Raw genomic sequence first — 22,814 nt, forward strand, 5'->3', positions numbered from 1 at the left:
CCTACTTCCGGTAACGTGATCCTCCTGATCCTGCGTAAGGCGTGCTGCTGCCACGCCAACCCCATCCCTGTAAATTCCTCTGGCCGCGCAGGTGTCTCCGCTTCTACAAGGACCTTTCCTGCCCAATTGGTCTCCCGCCGCCTTGCACTCAGCTCAGCCGTCAGGCCGCCCTGGACCCGCTCTGCCCAGGTTACACACACGCTTGCTGTAGCCTAGACCAGAGCTGCAGCCAGGAGCACGCTGCACCCCGGTATCTGACCCCACAGTGAGTGCTGAGACCTTCAGAGAAAAGAAAGGCAGCCCAACCTCGACTTGACCTGGGCTACTTCTTACATCAAACCATAACAGGTTAAATTCAGTTACCAGCGTCCCATCCCCACACAAACATGAAAAGCCAAAACCAAATACTGTAGTTGTGCTTGGGGAGAGACATTCCAGGAACTTGGATTCAGAAAAGAAATGGATGTCTCCAGAAGCCAGTTTTCAGCCCATTGCTTACAGCTGAGGGCTGAGCTCATCCCTCTGTAACCACTTGATGGTTGTCTTGTCATTTTACTAATTGAAAACAAGTTAGTCTGTGATTCATTCTAAAGGTCCCTTCAGATAAAATACAAGAAAAAAGAAAATTTGTATGCAGTGGTAAATGCAGAGACTCTTGGCTGCCACCGATGAAGAAAATCAGGAGGGTGTGTGGCCCCAGACCTGAAAACCTCAGATGCAGCATCCCATCTTTGGCTCTGGGAGCACTGTGGAAGAGGAAGACCAAAAGGACTAGGAAGGGAAGGGGACAAAGGGCTAAGACTTGCCAATCTCTAGAATCCGTACAGGGTGGCGGCGCAAGCCTTTAATCCCACCACTCGGCCGGCAGATCTCTGTGAGTTCAAGGTCAGCCTGGTCTGTAAGAGCTAGTTCCAGCCTCCAAAGCCACAGAGACCCCATCTCAGGGAAAACAAACAAACAACCCCCCTCCCCAAAAAAGTAAAAATTTGCTTCCTGTTGCGTCAAAGATAAGTTCTGCTACTCTGGAATTTTTAGTTCCAGAGAGCAGAGCATACCTCCCAAGAGCTGAAATAAACATTTTATTGAAGTGGAAGCTAAGACCTCCCCTGGGCACTTTGGGCTTCTGATGCCATTAATCCTAAAGATTAAGAAAGGAACAACCATGAAATATAACTTTACTCTTTGTGAATATTTGTTAATGTCATTGGATTAATAATGAAGATGAATGTGCAAGAAACGGGGACCCAAAGATGGACACACATGGAGGGCCCGGGAACGAAAATAGTTTCTCCAGGGTAAACTCTGAGGGTTATAGAAGGGAGGGAAAGGCGGACGGGAACATGATGGATCTAGAAGGCTGGGTTGGGTGATGGATGCCGAGGGAGAGCAATCAAACAGATATCCTGATAGAGGGAGTTATTATGGGGTTATGGAGAAACCTGGTGATAGAGAAATTCTCAGGAGTCCACAAGCTTGACCCCATCCACCATTCCTAGCAACAGTGAAGAGGATATATGAATTGGCCTTCCCCTTAATCAGATTATGACTACCCTAAATGTCTTGATAGAACTTTGATCCAATAACTGATGGAACAGATGTGGAGATCGAAAGCCAAGTACTGGACTGAGCTCCTGAAGTTAAATTGAAGAGAGCAAGGAGAGATCATCTGAAAAAGGGGGATCAAGAGCATGATGGGGAAAAATGACAGAGACAGCTGGCCCAAGCTAGGGGAGCTCAAAGACTGTTGATTGAGCACTGGTGGACCTGCATGGAAATGAATTAGGCCCTCTGGATGTGAGTGATAGATTGTGGTTTGGTCTGTTGGGGTTGGGCTGTTAGTGAGATCAGTACTTGAGGTTATTTGGGAGCAGCCGATAAGACCCAAAGAAACTGCCTATAACAACTAAAAACTCCTAGCAATTTTAGGAGGGGTGACTGAGCCACATTACCCCAGGGAAATTGGATTGCCTCTACACAATTCAGTAAGAAGGATCATGTCTGCAGTGCAGGAGATCCTTTAGGGTGTATCTTAGTGCTAACATATCCTGTGATTAAAATCAATGGGAAAGTACAACAGCCTAATCCAGGAAGGTTGATTGTTGGGGTCCACAGAGATGGCTCCATTTTATCTTGACTGAAGGTCAGAGAGTTCAAAAGTGTCCTCACTCAGGATAAAGTCATAAGACCTACAGGTCTAAGGCATGACACTGTAAGATGTTTAATCTTGGTCCTGGATGTCTAGTCTTATCTAAACAGACTTGGTCTGAGGTGCGGTTACTCTTGACTCTCAAGTTCAGATCACAAAAAATTCAGTATAAGGTGTGGTTACCAAATGTTTGGATAATCAAGGAAGAAAGTTTGTTTGTTTCTTGTACATGACAAAGAAGTCTTTTGCCATGTTCTGATTTTTGGTTGGGGTATTTAACAATGTTAAAGAATAAACTTGGGGCATCCAGTATTCACTGGATTGCACTTCTGACTCTATCCTGAGTTTCTGTCTTTTACTTAGTGTGTCTTTACCTGCTGTTTCTCAATTCACACTCCCCTCATAGGTAAAAAACTGGGTGGAAGGCTGAACCCGACTAAAACTCCACAAAGGCAGGTTAAAATAGAAGATAAAGGCACAAACCATTCAGGAATCTGTGCAGAGCGGGTCCAGGGCGGCCTGACAGCTGAACTGTGTGCAAGGCAGCGGGAGACGCAGGGGGAGGGACAGGTCAGTGGGGCGGGGACACTGCAGCGGAAAGAGGATCTGGAAAAATGTGGTACCTTGGCTGGGTTTATGGAAGACTGGGAGGGTTTAGAGCAGTGACGTAACCGGACGCTGGGACAGAAAGTGAGCGCCTGGAAGATGGAGATGAACGGAGGCTGAGAGTGACAAGTTCCCGTTCCCTGTTGCTTAGTGTCCTGCACAGTGGGAACCGGGCGCTGCAGACCCGGGTGCGGGGGACACGGCGGGTCAGCGGGGACCTGAGACCTCGGGATCCGCAGTGTCCGCGCTCGCGGGGCGGCCTGGGAAAGTCAGCAGTCAGCAGCGCAGTGGCGGGAACCCAGGTCAGAGGAGCTGCGGGGCTGGGACCCGGGAGGGAGGGCCGGGGGTGCGAGCGGTTTCTCTGCTACCTATCAGGAAGCCGGCTCCCAAATTCTGTTGTGCCTGTCTTCCCTCCGTGCATTTTAGATCCTGTGATAAACAAAGTAGGAAGACCCTAAATACACAAATATCTGACCCTAGTCTATCGGTCAGGAGGCCACAAGCAGTTCTTTAAAAAGAAAAAGGACAGTCAGCACATCAACTGTGTAAACCCTGGCCCCTAGCCCATTGTCTCTAAGAAAACTAGGAACTAGTTGACCTCTTGCTTTGCTGGTCATAAATCCCTCAGACCACAGGATGTGTTCATCAGCTCCCACCTACAATAAACAACAATTATGGCTTCTTTGCTTAATTCCTATTATCTTGTGATAACCTTGTACAAACTTTGTAACTTTGTATGAAACTTTGTAACTTGAGATCATGGGTCTCATGACCCTCTCCCCTTTTTTGACTTCCCCTTTTGCTTTTTTTTTTTTTCAAGACAGGGTTTCTCTGTGTAGCTTTGGAGCCTATCCTGGCACTCACTCTGGAGACCAGGCTGGCTTCGAACTCACAGAGATCCGCCTGCCTCTGCCTCCCGAGTGCTGGGATTAAAGGCGTGCGCCACCAATGCCCGGCCCCCTTTTGCTCTTTAAAAATACCTTGCATCTGTGGTTTGGAGCTTCAACTCTCCTGACAAGGTTGAGCCCCAGCTAGCTGGTTTTTCTTGGATATAAACAAATCTTCGTGCACTTGCATTCAGGTGTCATTAAGCTCCTTGAAGCCTTGGGGTCCCTGTCTTGTTGGGCACAACTGATACTATGGAATAAGCCTGTTTTTTTTTTTTTTTTCCAGTTGATATTCTGATTGCCAAAATATTCTTGTACAAATAATCTAATACAATATTTGAATTCATCTAAAGATTTGCAAGCATAATTCTCTTTGCTATGGTGGAAATGACGAAGCTCTTGAAATTTACAATCATCCATACTAACTTCCGTGTTATGCACTTTCCAATCCAAGACCGTGGCACATGGGAATGGAGACTTGAATTCCCAGAGAGCTTCAGATTATAGGCATAAAAGGGATGCCGGCAAATGTCATGAATCTGAATGTATATTTTTCTGCTAGTTCCACAGTATCCTTGTAAAGATTAATTTTTAATCACATGGTTTCATCCCTCATTAGTTTCTCATCTGAGACATATGCACAGCGTGACTGAAATGAAGCATTCTAAAAAGTGTTGGTGCCAGGCTTGGTGGCACAGGCCTTTAATCCCAACTCTCAGAAGGCAGAATGAGTAGCAATGCCTGGACCCTTCCCTGGGGGCTTTGTGCAGAGACTGGATGTTGCTGTGTTGTAGGAATTTGGCAGAGTCACTGTATCCGGGTAGACCTTAGATTGAACAACAGTTTTTTTTTTTTTTTTTTTTTTGTTTTTTTTTTTTTTTTTTAAGAAGCACTTTAACCTTGAAGACTCTGTAGAAAACAGTGGTTGTTTCACATGATCTCTAGAATTGTTTTGCTGAAGGGAAATTGTAGCCCTTCCATGACTTTGGTCACAAGACACTTCAGGCACCCGAGGCTCTTGTGTTACTGTGTATTACAAACAATACATAATAAAGGACTAAAATCTTGGAGGGCATGTGATGTTCTCCTCTAGTAAGAAAGATAAATTAGATGAGGGACCTTTGCATGAGGAAATAATTTGTGTAACTTTCAATGGATATACTTTTGTATCACTGATCAGTTCATCAGAGAGGTAGGATCTTCCTGCTGCCATATAGGCCTTCAATTTTCATCTTTGAGTGACTTCTTTCTTCAACTGACACTGAAACATGGTACACCTGACATTGCAGAGTTGCATCAGTGTGGTTTCTGTGACTGAGAATTGTTTCCTTGTAGTCTCCCTTGCTGCTCCTCAGTATTCCATGACAAACTAATCTGCAAGTGTGTGAGCTTTGTGTGAGTGAGTCCCACATCCCACAGAATAAAGTGAAATCCTGAAAGGTAAAGGAGAATTTTCATAAATGTTCTCTCCTCCTCTTATGTCCCTTTGGGAGATGTAAGGCTCCATCATTATTGGTCCATGATCAACTCAGAACATCACTAGTGTGTGATACTCTCTTCCCAGTCATTAGTTTATTTCTACCCCTGAGTTTTGACTGAGCTGTGATTGGACGTGTGATTCAAGAGATGCTAAGTAAAAAAGCTTTCTAAATATTTCCAGAATTTTGACATTGCATGACAGTTAGGAAGTCATTTGTATAATCCTGTCCTTAGTGTTCTCTTCATCTACAGAGCACAGCACTGTGTTAGAAATCCAGGGGCTTCCTGAACAATCTCTTTCTCATGTGCAGGTTCACTGATCACCCAGACCTGCTCACCTGTGCCGCAGACCAGAGGGGCCTGGAAGGAGAGAGGAGACAGAAGCTAAAGATGCAGGTATGGTGGAGGGATTGGAGAAGGAGGGGGAAGGGATGGAGTGAGTGGGGAAATGGGACAGGAAATCAGTTCAGCCACATTCTGTTTCACTAGAAAGAATTCTGGAGCCTTTCACTGGCAAAAACCTCCTCAGGATTATCTTAATGCAGGCAGGAAAAGACTTTCTTCAGAACAATTGATAACGGTGTCAATAAAATTTGACTTCCCCGGGCTGGAGAGATGGCTCAGAGGTTAAGAGCACTGACTGCTCTTCGAGAGATCCTGAGTTCAATTCCCAGCAACCACATGGTGGCTCACAACCATCCGTTACGAGATCTGGTGCCCTCTTCTGGTGTGCAGATATACATGGAAGCAGAATGTTGTATACATAATAAATAAATAAAATCTAAAAAAAAAAATTGACTTCCCTCAATTTTTATTTTTCTGTGGGAGTGAAGTGAAATAGTCTTCAAAAGTGCTGAAATTGCCATTTGTCTCTTTTGTCTTATGCATATTTTTATGAAAATTTTGGATTTTATCAAATATTGCTGATTCAGGTTTGACTATGTGTTCATGGTGGCTAAAACACTCTCATAAAATTAATTCGATATACTATTTATGTTACATGTCAATGTTAAAATTGATAGTATATAGTGCTATGACAATCCCTGTTACTCTGAAAAAAAATCAACTCTTTGTCTATAAAATCAGTCCTATATTCTGTCATCCAAACCTACTCCTTTGCTACTTAATGGTGGGGCATTGTACCTAGAGTGTAAATATCCCCAAGGAGCCTGTTTGAATAGAGTCATGTAAAGGCCAAGTACACACAGGATGAATTCAGTGTCAGTGTTTCAGCGTGATCTAAGTTACATAGCATCTAAAGAACACTTCCTCATGAATTTGCCTTCTGAGACATTTCTCCTGTGGGACATGAACACAGCATCCATAACATATAGATAACCATGTACAGACCTTAAGTGTATTTCTTGTTTCATATATACTGCTTGTGAGACTCTTGTGTCAATGTGTGTACACAGAGTTAGAATGTTCATGATAGGATGTGACTGTATTGGAAGTCATACTGTGTGTCTCCTTTTAGCCAGGAAAGCACTACCAGTTAGTGCTTGGTCAACCCTTACTTTTTTGTTTCAGGATCTGGTGACATTCAGTGATGTGACTGTGACCTTCTCCAAAGAGGAGTGGGAATGCATAGACTCTGCTCAGTGGAATTTGTACACTGATGTGATGTTGGAGAATTACAACAACCTGGTCTTTGTGGGTGAGAACATTTTGCTTCTAGAATTCCTAACATGTCTTTTGTTTGTTGTTACTTCATAGGTTGTAAAATCTGTGAAGCTGTCCTGTAAGAACTAGCAGTAGACAAGGCAAAGTATAGTAGTAGGAAAGAGCATTTTCATGCCATTTAGTTTTCTCTTTCAATTTTCCATTTTTAGAGCTGTCACCCACCCTTCATTTGGTTCCAAGATTCATTGGTAGACTCAGTAGCATATAATGTTTCCACTATATTTTAACACTTTCTGTCTTTATTGCAATAGACATGTTTTTAATTGTGAGAAAAATTCAAGATATACAAACTGGAAATACTAACTATACTGAAGAATTTGGTAAGAAATATCCCTGGGGGAATCCTGTTTAAATTCCTCTTCTTTCTGTTTTCATGTACTGAGCACACAACTGTCTTAGACTTCTGTATTCTTTCTAAAGTTCAGTCATGTCTCATTGCTGTGTCAAAGAACATGTGGATTATTGTATCAGGGCAGGCCTGGTCACCTGTCTGGAAAGATTGAGATTGCCCTGCAATGTGGAGAGGAGAGAGAATCACAATTAGGGTGGAATAGTAAATGAGCAGGCAAACAGTTAAGGCTTCAAGCGAAAGAGAAAGCCAGAGCTGAGAACGATTTTTTTTTTTAATTATTAAGTGAATTTAATAGTTGATGGAATTTGAAAGTTGGTTTCACTCAGAGCAGGTTGTAATAAATAAATTAGTAAATGAAAATCCTATGACTACTTCAGTCTACCATTCATGTAGTAACATACTCTCCCATTGGCCCTATCAGTGCTGCTATCTTTGTTTATGAAATGCATAGTAGATTTTTTTTTTAGATTTTATTTATTTATTATGTATACAACATTCTGCTTCCATGTATATCTGCACACCAGAAGAGGGCACCAGATCTCGTAATGGATGGTTGTGAGCCACTATGTGGTTGCTAGGAATTGAATTCAGGACCTCTGGAAGAGCAGTAGGCACTCTTAACCTCTGAGCCATCTCTCCAGCCCCATAGTAGATATTTTTACTTTTTTACTTTTTTTTTATTTTAAAGAGCTTTTTTAACTTTTTTTTTTAGTTCAAATTAGGAACAAGCTTACTTCACACATCAATCCCTTCTCTTTCTCTCTCCCCACTCCCCCATCTCCCACCATCCCTCCACTCTATCCCTCTACTCCCCAGGGAGGTTAGGGTCCTCCATGGGAGCTCCCCAAAGTCCACCATATCTTCCTGGGTTGGACCTAAGCCCTCACCCATGTGTCCAGGTAGAGACGTGGGATGGGCTCTCAAAGTCCCTTCTTACACCAGGGAAAATTACTGATCCACTACCAGGGGTCCCCTAGAGTGCAGAGGCCTCCTCATTGACATCCATATTCAGGGGTCTGGATCAGTCCCGTGCTGGCCTCCAGACAGCAGTCTGGGGTCCATGTGCTCTCCCTTGTTCAGGCCAGCTGTTTCTGTGGATTTCACCAGCCTGGTCCTGACCCCTTTAATCTTCATTCGTCTCCCTCTGCAACTGGGTTCCAGAGTTCAGTTCAGTGTATAGCTGTGGTTGTCTGCCTCTGCTTCCATCAGCCACTGGATGAGGGTTCTAGGATGGCATATAAAGTAGTCATCAGTCTCATTATAGGGGAAGGACATTTAGGGTAGCCTCTCCACCATTGCCTAGACTGTTGGTTGGTGTCATTTTTGTAGATCTCTGGATATCTCCCTAGTGCCAGATCTCTCCTCTGACCTATAATGGCTCCCTCTGTTATGGTATCTCTCATCCTGCTCTCCTCTAATCTTCCCCCGACTCAACCTTTCTACTCCTCCATTTTCTCCTTTCCCCTCCTCTTCTCCTCCTCTCATTCTGCCAGCTCCCTCTTCCATATCTTCATGTTCCCAATTAGCTCAGGAGATATCCTGCCCCTTCCCATTCTCCAGGGTCCATGTATTTTTCTTTTAGACTCCTTCTTGATTCCTAGTTTCTTTGGTGATGAGGATTGTAGTGTGGTAATCCTTTGCTCTATGTTTAAAATTCATATATGAGTGAGTACATACCATGTTTGTCTCTTTGTGACTGGGATACCTCACTCAGGATGGTTTCTTCTAATCCCATTCATTTGCCTGCAGTTTTCACAATTCCATTGCTTTTTTTCCGTTGAGTAGTACTCTCTTGTGTAAATGTACCACATTTTCTCTATCCATTCTTCAGTTGAGGGGCATCTAGGTTGCTCCCAGGTTCTGGCTACTACAAACAATGCTGCTATGAGCATGGTTGAACATATGTCCATGTTGTATGAATGATATGCAGTATTTGTGTATATGCCCAAGAGAGGAATTGCTGGATCTTGAGGTAGACTGATTCCCATTTTTCTCAGAAACCACCATACTGATTTCCTAAGTGGTTGTACAAGTTTGAACTCCCACCAGCAATGGAGGAGTGTTCCTTTTTCTTCACATCCTCTCCAGCTTAGACTGTCATTGGTGTTTTTTATTTTAGCCATCCTGGCTGGTGCAAGAAGGTATCTCAGAGTTGTTTTGAGCTGCATTTCTCTGATGTCCAAAGATTTTGAGCACTTTCCTAAGTGTCTTTCAGCCATTTTAGATTCCTCTGTTGAGAATTCTCTATTTAGTTCTGCTCCCCACTTTTTAATTGCATTGATTTGTGTTTTGGTGTCTAGCTTCTTGAGTTCATTGTATATTTTGGAAATCAGCTCTCTATCAGATGTGGGTTTGGTGAAGATCTTTTCTCATTCTGTGGGCTTTGCTTTGTCTTACTGACTGTGTCCTTTGCCTTACAGAAGCTTCTCAGTTTCAGGAGGACCCATTTATTAATTGTAGATTTCAATGTCTGTGCTACTGGTATTATGATCAGGAAGCGGTCTCCTGTACCAATTACCTCAAGGGTATCTCCCCTTTCTCTTCTAGAAGGTTCAATGTGGTTGGATTTATGTTGAGATCTTTGATCCCTTTGCACTTAAGTTTTGTGTATGGCGATAGATAAGGATCTATCTGCAATCTTCTACATGTCCAAATCTAGTTATGCCAGCACCATTTGTTGAAGATGCTTTTTTTTCCTTTGTATAACTTTAGCTTCTTTATCAAAAATAAGGTGTTTGTAGGTGTGTGGGTTAATATCAGGGTTTTCAGTTTGATTCCATTTGTCTACCTATCTACTTTTGTGCCAATACCAAACTGTTTTAAGGACTATGTCTCTATAACAGAGCTTAAATATGAGTCTCCTTGCTATGTCACTTCCTGCCTGGATCACCACTTCTCTACTACACACAAATCCCTTGTATTTGATTAATCTGAAGTAGGACTGGGATACTTTGCAATATTTTAAGTCTAACATGAGTCTGTGAATTGTAATTATTTTATAATTGCCTTCCTTGTATACATATCTTCGTATTTTACCTTCCTTTTTTCCAAGTGGCAAGTACACAGGCACACTTATGGGAAATAGTCTCAGGAGTCAGTGTACAGAGTGGACTTGAGAACAACCCTATGAGGAAAATTAAGAACACAGCAGTGTGTGGAGCTCAGACAGTGGAGGATAGAAATAAGAAAAAGCTGCCCATGACAACCCTGCCTCAATCCAGCTAGAGGCTTTGATGTCTGGCATCATTCTGCCTTTGCATCCATTACTTTTCTTTTTTCTTTTTTTTTGGGGGGGGGTTTCTAGACAGGGTTTCTCTGTGGCTTTGGAGGCTGTCCTGGAACTAACTCTTGTAGACCAGGCTGGTCTCGAACTCACAGAGATCCACCTGCCTCTGCCTCCCAAGTGCTGGGATTAAAGGCGTGCGCCACCAACGCCCGGCTGCATCCATTACTTTTCAGGAAGCTGATGGGTTTCTTTTCTAGAGAAAGAAATAAAACCATGATGTTTTTGAGTAAGACTCTAATCTTTAAAGGAATGAAGTCTTCTGATTGATAGTCTTTATTGCCTATCACTTAGTATAATTTCTGTGAACCTGTGATTGGATTAAATGCTTCTTCAATTTCTGAGAAGAAATATTTAAAGATGGATTACATGTATTCTAAATAAAATCCCTTTGTGAACACTAACAGAAAGCTAATTTTTGGCTATCATTTATTTTTTTTTCATCTTTTCTAGAGTTAGAGATTTTTGAGAAAGATGAGGTATCTGTTCTAAATCACTGAGCTTTGAAGGCTGCCATGCTGTGTTTGTGAGACTCCATACAATTATAGTGAATGAAAACAGTCCATGACTGGGAACTCTTTTTTTTTTTTTAAATAATGAAACTTTTTTTTAATAAAGATTTTATTTATTTATTATGTCTTCTGCCTGCATGCCAGCAGAGGGCACCAGGTCTCATTCAAAGTGGCTGTGAGCCACCATGTGATTGCTGGGAATTGAACTCAGGACCTCTGGAAGAACAGTCAGTGCTCTTAACCGCTGAGCCATCTCTCCAATCCCATGACTGGGAACTCTTAGTTCCAGGTTCACTTATGTTAAGTGACAACTTAAGGAGACAGTTATCACATGTTTAATTTTGGAACATGCCCTATTAATCTGAAGTATCCTCATTTCCAGAGAACTATTGTAAGTGTGATCCTGTCAATCACCATGTGAAGACTTGAAAAGGAATCTTATCAGTGTAATGAGCTTGGCAAAGTGCCTCATGATCCCTCCATATGTGCACTTTATAGAACAAGTGAAACTACAGAAAACTCCAATAACTACACATGAGTAATCACAGGGATGCCTCTGTTGACTCACCAAACCCAGACAGACATGAAAGCAGGCACACTGGAGAAGAACTTCTCAGATCAAAAGACTGTGAGAAATCTTTAAATTTGTGTTACAACATTACTCAAGATCAGAGAGTCTGTACTACAAAGAAAGAACACAGGCAGGGAGAACATAATGTCTATTTCAGCTATGCATGCAGTCTTTTGCAACAACCAATCAATATTGGAGAGAATCGACCTAAGTGTGAGACATGTGGAAAATGCTTTAGTGCTGCCTCAAGTCTCACTGTACACGAGAGAATTCATACTGGCACTAAACTCTACAAGTGCAACATTTGTGAAAAATCCTTTACGCAGATTGCAAATTTTCAAGCACATCAAAGAGTTCATACTGGGGAGAAACCTTACAAGTGCAACGAATGTGGAAAGTCATTTCCTTACTTGGCAGGAATTAATAGCCATCAGAAGAGTCATACGGGAGAGAAGCCTTACAAGTGCAATGACTGTGACAGATCCTTTCGCTACTATTCATCATTGAGTATGCACAGGAAAACTCATTCTCTAGAGAAGTTGCACAAATGCAAAGAATGTGGTAAGTCCTTTCTTCAATTATCACTTCTTGCCAGGCATTACAGAATCCATACTGGTGAAAAGCCTTACAAATGTGAGGTATGTGACAAATCTTTTACCTCAAATTCAATCCTTAGAAGACATCAGAAAGTCCATACTGGGGAGAAATCTTACAAATGCATGGAATGTGACAAATCCTTTACTTCAAATTCAATCCTTAGAACACATCAGAAAGTTCATGCTCTAGAAAAACCATACAAATGTGAGGTATGTGACAAGTCCTTTGTCGATGAGGCAACTCTTAGAAAACATCAGAAATTTCATACTGGGCAGAAACCTTACAAATGTATGGAATGTGACAAATCCTTTACCTGGAATTCAGATCTTAGAAGACATCAGAGTGTTCACACTGGAGAGAAACTTTACAAATGTAAGGAATGTGACAAATCTTATACTAGCTGCTCAAATCTTAGAACACATCAGAAAATTCATACTGGAGAGAAACTTGCTAAATGTTTAGATTGTGAAAAATCCTTTATTGATTTTGCAACTCTTAGAAAACATCAGAGAGTTCATACAGGAGAGAGACCTTACATATGTAAGGAATGTGACAAATCCTTTACCAGATTCTCATTACTTAGAAAACATCAGAGAGTTCACACTGGGGAGAAACCTTATAAATGTGTGAAATGTGACAAGTCTTTTACACAGGACTCAAATCTTAGAACACATCAGAGAGTACATACTGGAGAAAGGCCCTATAGTTGTCAGGTTTGTGACAAATTTTTTTCTCAATCTTATCTTTTAAGTAGACATCAGAAACTTCATACTGTAGAGGGTAAAGTGACAGATTATGAAAATGGACTCGACTACTGTAGTTCAAATGTCTAGGATAGAGCCCAGAACATAGTCCAACACTGAGCATCAGCACTAGAATGTGACAATACTTCCCAAAGCTTTTGCTCCAGTTATAGTATGTACTATTCTAAGGGATAAAATGTTGCCAAGTAACATTATTTCCAGACACCATGGATTTACAGAGCCTTTTATATCTGCAATTTGGGTTTTCTGTGAGGAATTATCTGCATGAAAATGGTATAAATTGTACTTAATTAATTGAGCAATGAACTGACAACAAAGAGATAAATACTGTCATCCAAATGATTAATTGCATTTTTTTCTTTCAATGAAGGGAGGGTTTTTTTTTTATCCTCTTTGAACTTTCAAGCATTGATTTATAGTTAGATACAAACATCACTACTTTTGGATGGTTATAGAATAATTCTTAGAAAAACTAATTTCAAATATGATTTCCAAAGTTGAACTACCCATACAATATTCATAATTTGGTTTTCAGTATGAAAAAATTTTTCATAGCAAATGCCCCACAATTGTCTCACTCTGTCATCACAGCCATTTAAGACCTAACCACTCTCTAACTATGTGTCTTTTTCCAGACCTGGACACCTGCAAGCCATCTGTTGTTTCTAGTCAACTTTGTCTAGGTAATAGAAGATCCCACTGGATAGAGGCCATGATTAATATCACATTGTGGGTGAAAAATTCTAAAGGCCAACTCTGTGCTTCTTATGGCTGTACTGTCTTATACACATGAGAGCAGACACAGATAATAGCTTTTGGGCACAGTGTTTAGTTTGTCTTGAATGGCTCTCTCCAAATCAGCAAACTCCAGCTTTCTTTTTAGTGGTACTCTTTAAAAAAAATCCTGTACAACAGATGGCAGAGGCAGTTCACAGATCCCAACATGTGCAGTGGACCTGCAGATCACTGCAGGGCAGATACATTGTGGGCTGAAAAGAAAATTCCTATTCAGTGATATTGTAATCAATGCTTCAGAAACTTGCAAGAACTGGATCTTTATAATGTTCCAAAAGCCCAGTGACAGTGGAGGAGTGAAAGTCATAAGGGTCCTGGGAATGAAAGCTGAATTGTTGTTCTACTATTCAATTAGGGCACCCGAGGTCTGTGGAGGAGGCAGAAGCTTTTAGAGAAGATGGAGTCCACCTGAGCAGAGTCCCTGAGCAAAACCCTGCCTTCAGATATCTCTTGCAGAATAACTTCTGCTCCCTATCGGTCCATCACACCCCAGGAACAGGAATTCCCTGTGATCTGAAGAAAATCCCGAACAAGGCAGTGTGTGTAATAGATCCGCATATGAACTTTTCAAGCTCCCTGTCTGTTTAGGTACAAGTGGCTGTTCCAGGATACCTGGTGCTGCTTCTGTCTCCTTGACTGCAGACATAGAGTGGTTGAATCCTCTTCTGAATCACAATTTGTTTGTGGAACTGGAGATCTGCCTCCCCTTAAGTCACCCAAATTGGATAAGTTTGGGTCCTCAATGGCTTGAAACATGCAGTATCCACAATGTGTGTACTGGTTGCATTGAGAGGGGTATGTCCCGCGTGATAGTCTTGCCGGCAAGAACCACACAGGACATTCGGATCCTTCTGCAGTAAAGCTTTAATGCGTCTTGAGAGGAGAGCATAAGCTTACCAGAGCGGAGACCCCGAGCCAAGAATCCCGTCCCCTAATAAAGGCTGGCAACCGCCGCCTCGGACGTGTTACCCCATGATTGGCTGCAGCTCATCGGACCATATGACGCCACGGGAGAGGCAGAGACCAAGGAATGGAAAGTTACCCAGTGCCTGCGCAATAACTTGTTTACATTCGGTGCCTGCCGGATGCAGGCGCCATCTTGCAATGGAGAATGCAGGGACGGCTCCCTACAGGGGTATCCACCCATTTTTCATTACCAAACCATCTCTCAGAGCCTGTCTTCTTCATCTTATGGAGACACTAGCAAGGGATCAAATGTGTCAAAAATGTTGGATGAGGGCTCAAAGGAGCTGTATGCTGTTGAATCCAATGCCACTTTTGTGCAAAATCTGAGGCAGTAGCAAAAGGGTATTTCTCCAGCATTACCTCACAGAGATGAATTTTTCTCTTATTGGAAGACAGGCTTTGGCTACTTCCTGTAAGTTCTCATGGGGAAACACAAACCCACAGAGAGTAGCAGTCTCCTCTCACAAGCCTTGTTCTCAGGATGGCACGCAAGTCACTCTCCTCAATGCTTATTTTAGCAACCTGAGGGAATCTCTGAGACACAGTTTTGGTTTTGTCTTTAAAAGGTCTTTGAAAGGCTGAGGCCCAGCTGTAAGGGACTGGTCTGCTGCTGGGGAGGGGGCTCTCCCAGACTGATGCTTTTCCCTTTGACAGACAGACACCTTCTGGTGTTCATGTCTGCACATTCGCTGAGAATTCATCCATTATGGCAGAAGACAGCCTGGTACCTGAGTTTCAAGTTGTTTTAGTTTTCACCCACTTTAAGAATTGATAAGGACAGTGGGAGCCTACTGTGCACAAGCTCCCACTCACTATGCAAGGTACAGTACCCACAAGATCCATGCCCAGGCTTGTCTTCCTTTTCCAGGTTGATCCATCCTAGGTCAAGTCCCTGTTGCATACACCCAGGAGCCCAGGCATCTTCCCAAGGAGGACTGACTATGGGACCCTGGAAAGGAGACATGTCAAGCAGGATGACTTCAGGCTACACTCAGAAGTAGGGGCATGTGGGGCAGCCTCATTTAGAACACTCATGGCCAGGCAGGAAGGGCTAGAGAAGAGCAGTAGGTGAGTCAGTCCCCAAAGCAGCCTTGCTTGCTCAGGAGTAAACCCAGGAAGTGCAGCTGGGCTGGATGTCCATGCCTCCTGACTCTAGGCCCCTCTGAAAGCCCACACCCCAAGACTCCCACCAGAATGGAAAATCAGTCACTGGGCAGGCGTTTGCATTCAGGCATCTGTACTGTCCTGTCCTTGGGGATCTGACAGGATATGCCCAGAGCTGCAGCCACCAAGAACTACCTGCGCACATTCACTAAGTTCCCTTTTAAATATGCCTGGCCTACCTCTGATATTTCCCCTGTTTCTTGGCCTGTCTGTCTCCATCTCTCTGCACATCTGTCTTCTCTTTGGCAGCTCCTCTTCCCACAGGCTGTGTGCATCTAACCCCTCCTTTCCTTTTCCCTAATAAAAACACCTACTCACAAGCTGTTTCTTGTGGTGATCTTCCCTTGGGCATCACTTTTTAAAATTGATATAGAAGGGGGGGGGGACTGGTTATGGTTGGGACCACCTTTGAATTTTTTTTGTGTGTCCAACTTGAGAACTAGGTAAAGGATTTGTCAAATTAATTGCTTTTCAGGGAGATAACACACAATAAACGAGAAGACAGGAAAATTGTAAGAGCATTTTTACAAATGGCTGGTCAAAAGTATGAATTTTGAGATGCACTGCAAAATTAGAGACAAAATTAAATTTTGTCTGCATTATGATTTTTTGTTTAGAGACAGGGTTAATGTAATCCTTTTGTCTTGGAACTCTCTCTATAAATCAGGAATGCCTCAAACTCATACAAACCCCTAACACTGTCTCTTAAGTGAGGGATTAAAGTCTTGCACTATAATGCCTGGCACTGTTATGAATCTTTGGATGTTGGTCAAAAGATAAATGTTTTATGAAAGCTTTTCCCAGGGCTGGAGATACCACTGAGTGGTTAAGAACCCTAGCTGCTCTTTCAGAGGGCATGGGTTTGATTGCCAAAACACATAGCAACTCACAATTGTCTGGAACTCCAGTTTTTGGGATTCTGGCTTCCACCTTCAGTAGGACTTCATGCAGTGCACAGTAAAACAAGCAGGCAAAACACACATACACAGTAAGGAAATAAGAAGACTTTACTGACAGTAAGGAAATAAGAAGACTTTACTGCAGTAAAATTGAGAATATTTTAATCTGGCATAAACTGTGTGATATTTTCTAAGATTTAACCTCACTAAAGGTTTTCACAAGTTTCTTATCTTTATGTTTCTATTATGTATACTGTTGTTATTTGAAAGCTGAGAATACCACAAAATGGCATGTCACAGTATTTGCAATGGGATTTTTCTCTCTATAAGTTAAGACTTATAATATGAATAAAGGTTTCGTCAGTCTTGGCATTTGTAAGGTTTCTTTCCAGTATGAAGTCTCTGATGTGTTCTAAGATCTGAGAACTGGAAAGGAATTGTCACATTGCATACACTTGTAAGTTTTTTCCCCAGTATGAACTCTCTGATGTTTTCTAAGATATGAATCACAGATAAAGGACTTGTCACATTCCATACATTTGTAAGGTCTCTCTCCTGTGTGAATTCTTTCATGTGTTCTAAGATGTGAGTCCCAGGTAAAGGACTTGTCACATTCTATGTATTTGAAAGGTCTCTAGACAGTGTGAACTCTCTGATGTCTACTACTAAGTTCTGAATTCCACGTAAAGAACTTGTCACATTCTATACATTTGTAAGGTCCCTCTGTAGGATGAACTCTCTGATGTTTTCTAAATTGTGAATTCCTAGTTAAGGACTTGTCACATTCCATAAATGGGTAAGGTTTCTGCAAAATATGAAGGCTTTGGTGTGTTTTACAACTGGAATGGTGGGTGAAAGATTTTTCACTAATGTTGTTCTGGCAGGGTTTAATTCTAGTAAGAATTCTCTCATGATCAGTGAGGTTGGAGTCAGTCCTGAAGCATTTTTTGCATTTCCAACACATGTGTGGATTTTCTTCAGTGTAGATTGGTTGTTGCACAAGACTGTATACAGAGCTCAAAGAGTCCTTACATTCTTCCTCTGTGTGCTCTTTTTTTGCAGTGTAGACTCTCTGATATTGAGTAATGCTGGAACACAAATTTACAAATTTCTCACAGTCTTTAGATCTGCAAGTTCCTTCTCCAGTGTGCATACCTTCATGTCTGTCTGGGTTTGATGAGTCAACAGAGGCATCCCTGTGATTACTGCATGTGTAGTTATTGGAGTTTTCTGTAGTTTCACTTGTTCTATAAAGTGCACATGTGGAGCGGTCATGAGGCACTTTGTCAAGCTCATTACACTGACAAGACTCCTTTTCAGTCTCCATGTACTGATGGATAGGATCACACTTGTAATAGTTCTCTGAAAATGAGAAAAAATCATATTAATAGGGCTTGTTCCAGTAATAAACATGTGATAAATGACTGTCTCCCTAAGTTGTCACTTAAAATAAGTGAATATGGAACTATTGAGATTAGAGTTCGGAATAATGGACAGTTTTCACTCACTGTATTTGTATGGATTCTCACAAACACAGCAAAGCAGCCTTCAAAGGTAGTGAGGTATAACAGATATCTTTCTCAAAAATCTCTAACTGGAAAAAGGTGGGAAAAAATTGATGGCCATAAATTAGCTTTCTGTTAGATCTCACTGAGGGATTATATTTAGATTATATGTCTCTATCTTTTAATATTTCTTCTCAGAAATTAAGGATGAGGAGTATAATTCAATCCCAGGATTATAGTATTTATACTTAGTAATGGAAGCAAAGACAATATTCTGCCAGACACCACAGGCTTTAGCTCCTTTGAGGTAGGCCTATCATGGGCAGCTATTGCTTAAATCTGTCAGTTAGTCTCAGAGTTCCACACACCACCGTGTTTCTTAAGTTTCCTCATAGGGTTATTTTAAGGTCAAATCTGAGTCCCCAGAATATTTCCCAGAGGATGTCTTTGTTTTCATCACGGGGGAAAAAAATGAAGAATGTAATAGGAAGATGTGCATACAAGGAAGGAAATTATAGAATGGCGTTACTTCAAAGATGCAAGTTAGACTTAAAAGTTTGAAAAATTATTCCAGTCCAATTTCAGCAACTGTGAAAAAAACTGCATTTTTTAATAGTATTAAGTCGCCACAATACAGGTGTAATAGGACAGAAGGCCTTCTGACAGTTATTACAACAGACAGAATGCATCCTGGGGCCAGGACACTATACTATGTTAAATGACCAGAAGTCCAGCAAGTGGAATTGAATATCTGGAAAACATTCTCATCTCTTGCTTTCTCTTTCACTTGAAGCCTTCAGTGTTCTCTTGCTCATTCACTGCCCACTCTATTTGTGGCTACTCCCTTCCTTCCTCTTTCCAGGGCAATCTCATTCATTCCAGAGAGCTGATCATGATTACAATACAGTAATCCACCAGTTCTACCAGGCAGTCCATTAACCATGCTAGACCTTTTAGAAATAACACCGAAGTCTAACACAGTACTGGGAACAGAGGAATTTTAAAAAAATTTCTTGGACTGATATTTCTTGTCAAATTCCTCAGTAAAATTAAAATTTGCCATGTTATTTACGGTGATTTTTTCTCACAAATAAATTATGTTTATTGCAATAATTGACATGGATATTTAAGATATTAGCGGGAATGCTATATGTTCCTGAGTCTATGGATGAATCTTGGAACAAAAATTATAGTGGAATACAAATAGGAACAGCAACCTAAATATCATGAAAAATTCTTCCAAACTACTAAATCTGCCATGTTTTCTGTTTGTTTTTTCAGGACAGCTTAAAAGATTTTACAACCTATTAAAACAAGGAAAGATGGGTTGGGAATTCACAAAGCAAAATATTCTCACCCACAGACAGCAGGTTGTTGTAATTCTCCAACAACACATCAATGCACAAAGCCCTCTGAGCGGAGTCCAGGCATTCCCACTGGGAGAAGTCCACTGCAACATCCCTGAATGTCAACACACCCTGAAATAAAAAAGTATGGTTTGACCAAGTGCTATTTGGATGTGCTTTCCTGGATATAAGGATACAGATTTAGAGGAGGAGCTATGATAACTACTCCAAAATATGATTTCTCAATACAGTCCCATTCTGTCATGAATGATGTAACTATGTAAAAACAGGATGAAACAACAGTCTTACAAGCAGTATACATGAAACAGGATATAAATTTAAGGTCTAGACATGGTCATCTCGATGTTATGGATGTGGTGTTTATGTCGCATAGGATCCCATTGTATATGTCTCTGCTTTAAATGCTGTACATGGAGATCATGATAAAAGACTGACATATATCAATCATGTCTGTATTTGTGTGTGTGTAGGGGATTTATTGCAATGACTTACAGGCTCCTGGTCAGCTATTACATCAATGAATTGTAAGTGGAAAATCCAAAAATACAGTAATTTCTGCATCCACAATGCTGGATGGTTCAGATGATCTTCATTATATTCTGGAGTCCCACAGAAATAGGCTTCAATGTCAGTGAAGGATGGATGTGCTAACAATGAAATGAGCCATTAAAAAGTCAATGAACCAAATGCTTTATTCTTCCCTGTCATTATATACACTGACAGGTGTATATAGACAGTAGAAGGTGTGAAGATATAACTTCCAACAAAATTGTTTTCAAAGGTGTATGTCTTCCCAGCTCAAAGGTCTGGACTACGAGTTGATTCACCCTTTTGACCAAGAAATTTATCTTCTAAAGTTGTTCCATCCATTTCTGAATTGTGCTTTTTTCCAAATGAACTCAAAGTGACAACCTAAAACACCTGACTGATCTAATAAAGAGCTGAACTGTCAATAGCTGGACAGGAGAGAAGTATAGAAATGGCTGGTGGGAAAGAGAATAAACATAAGAGGGAGAGGAAAAGGGAAGGAGGAGAAACTCCGGAGAGAGAACACCAGCCACACAGCTAGCAAAGGAGTAAGAAGGAAAGAAAGAGATAGAGAAAAGTAAATGTCCAGAGGCACAAGGTAGATTTTTTTTTTTAGATTTCTTGATTTAGGGCTGGAGATATGGCTCAGAAGTTAAGAGCACTGGCAGCGCTACGAGGGGTCCTGAGGCCATCCAATGGTGGCACACCCCTGTAGTCCCAGCACACAGAGAAGAGGAAGGTGGATGTCTGTAAGTTCCAGGCCAGCCTGGTCTGCAGAGCAAGTGCCAGGATAGGTTCCAAAGCTATACAGAGAAACCCTGTCGAGAAAAACAAGAAAACAAAACAAAACAAAGAGAGGGGTGGGCTGTGGTGGGGCTGTGGTGCCACATACCTCTAACCCTAGAACTCCAGAGGCAGAGGCAGAAGCACGCAGACCTCTGTGAGTTTGAAGCCAGCCTGGTCTACAGAGCAAGTTACAGGACATCTGGAGCTGTTATACAGAGACACCTTGATGGTTAATTATTGCAGGAGCCCATTGTGGGTAGTATGTCCCTGGGCCAGTAGGGCTGGGATATATAAAAACAGCTGGCAGAGCAAGCCACAAAGAAGAAGACAGTAAGCAACAAATTGCCGTGGTTTTTTTCTGCATCAGGCTTCTGCCTTGGATTCAGTCACAGAAGAGCTCCAAATTGTAGGGTAAAATAAATTCTTGCTTTCTGAAGTTGCCTTTGGTCATGCTGTTTATCACAGTAACATAAAGACAAGAAGAAAAGAGGGTACATTTTGGTCAGTGGAACTTGTTCTGAGACCTGAAAGATGAACCAACTTCCTGTTCGAGTTCAACCTGCAGTCAATAGGATATAGGTTGCCATTATTCAGATACACCAACAAAGCATAAGCCAGAGTGGGCCTAGAGGCAGCAAAGCAGGGAGGCAACAGAAAGTGGGTCCCCAAGGTGTCTGTAGCCCTTTAAAAACCTATCCTGCACTCCCCTTGACCATGCCATGACAGGTGTGCTCAAGCACACCAGTAGCCAGCCCTTAGGAGGTATGGTTACAGTGTCTCCCTACAATCTCCCCCAGAAATTATATAACATCATATTATTATTTTGTGGGTTTGGAAAGACAGTTCTGCTGTGAAGAGCACTGGCCACTCTTGCAGAGGACAGGGGTTCAATCCCAGAAACACATGACAGCTCACAGCTGTCCTGGGATATTAGTTGTATGTTACATTCTTTTATGCAGTAGAACACATGTTTGATGAGGTAAAGATGTCTTACCTTCTTAAATGTTGCATTTGTTTAACTCAATGAAGCGGTGCTACTTTGCCTTCCTAACCCAACTGACTAATCTAATAGAGAGTTGAACTGTCAATAGCTGGGCAGGAGACAAGGATAGACGAGGCTGGTGGGCAGAGAGAATAAACTGAAGACAGAGGGAAAGGGAAGGGCTAGAGAGAACACCATATACAGCCAGCAATGGAGTAAGTAGGAATGAAAGACGTAGAGAAAAGTAAAAGTCCAGAGGCACAAGGTAGAATTTTTTTTTAAAGATTTCTTGATTTAGGGCTGGAGAGATGGCTCAGAAGTTAAGAGCACGGCCTGCAATTCCAGGGGTCCTGAGGCCGAGCGATGGTGGCATATGCCTGTATTCCCAGCACTCGGAGTAGAGGCAGGTGGATGTCTGTGAGTTCCAGGCCAACCTGGAACACAAAACGAGTGCCAGGATAGGCTCGAAAGCTATACAGAGAAACCCTGCTTCGAAAAACAGAAAAAAAAAAACAAAGAAATGGGTAGGCTGTGTGGGGCTGTTGTGCCCATACCTCAAACCCTAGAACTCAAGATGTAGAGGCAGAGGGTGGCAGAACTATGTGAGTGTAAGGCAAACCTGCTCCACAGAGCCAGTTCTACAGGACATCTAGAGCTGTTATACAGAGAAACCTTGATGGTTAATTGTCACAGGCCCCCAAGGTGGGTAGTATGTCCCTCGACCAGTAGGGCTGGGCTGTACAAAAACAGCTTGGATAGCAAGCCACAGGGAAGAAGACAGTAAGCAGCAAATTGGGGAGGTTTTTTTTATTTTTTTTTTTATTCAGGCTTCTGCCTTGGATTCACTCACTGAAGAGCTCCAAACTGTAGGGTAAAATAAATTCTTGCTTACTGAGGTTGTCTTTGGTCATGCTGTTTATCACAGAAACAGAAAGACAAGTA

At 41.9% G+C, this 22,814-nt stretch overlaps 1 pseudogene; it reads left to right on the plus strand.

Annotated features, from left to right (window-relative positions):
• Positions 1 to 2,819: 2,819 nt before the first annotated feature.
• On the plus strand, positions 2,820 to 20,021 carry LOC100772614 (annotated as a pseudogene).
• Positions 20,022 to 22,814: the final 2,793 nt, after the last annotated feature.

This window comes from Cricetulus griseus, chromosome 9, assembly GCF_003668045.3.
Source record: "Cricetulus griseus strain 17A/GY chromosome 9, alternate assembly CriGri-PICRH-1.0, whole genome shotgun sequence".
Taxonomy (NCBI): Eukaryota; Metazoa; Chordata; class Mammalia; order Rodentia; family Cricetidae; genus Cricetulus; species Cricetulus griseus.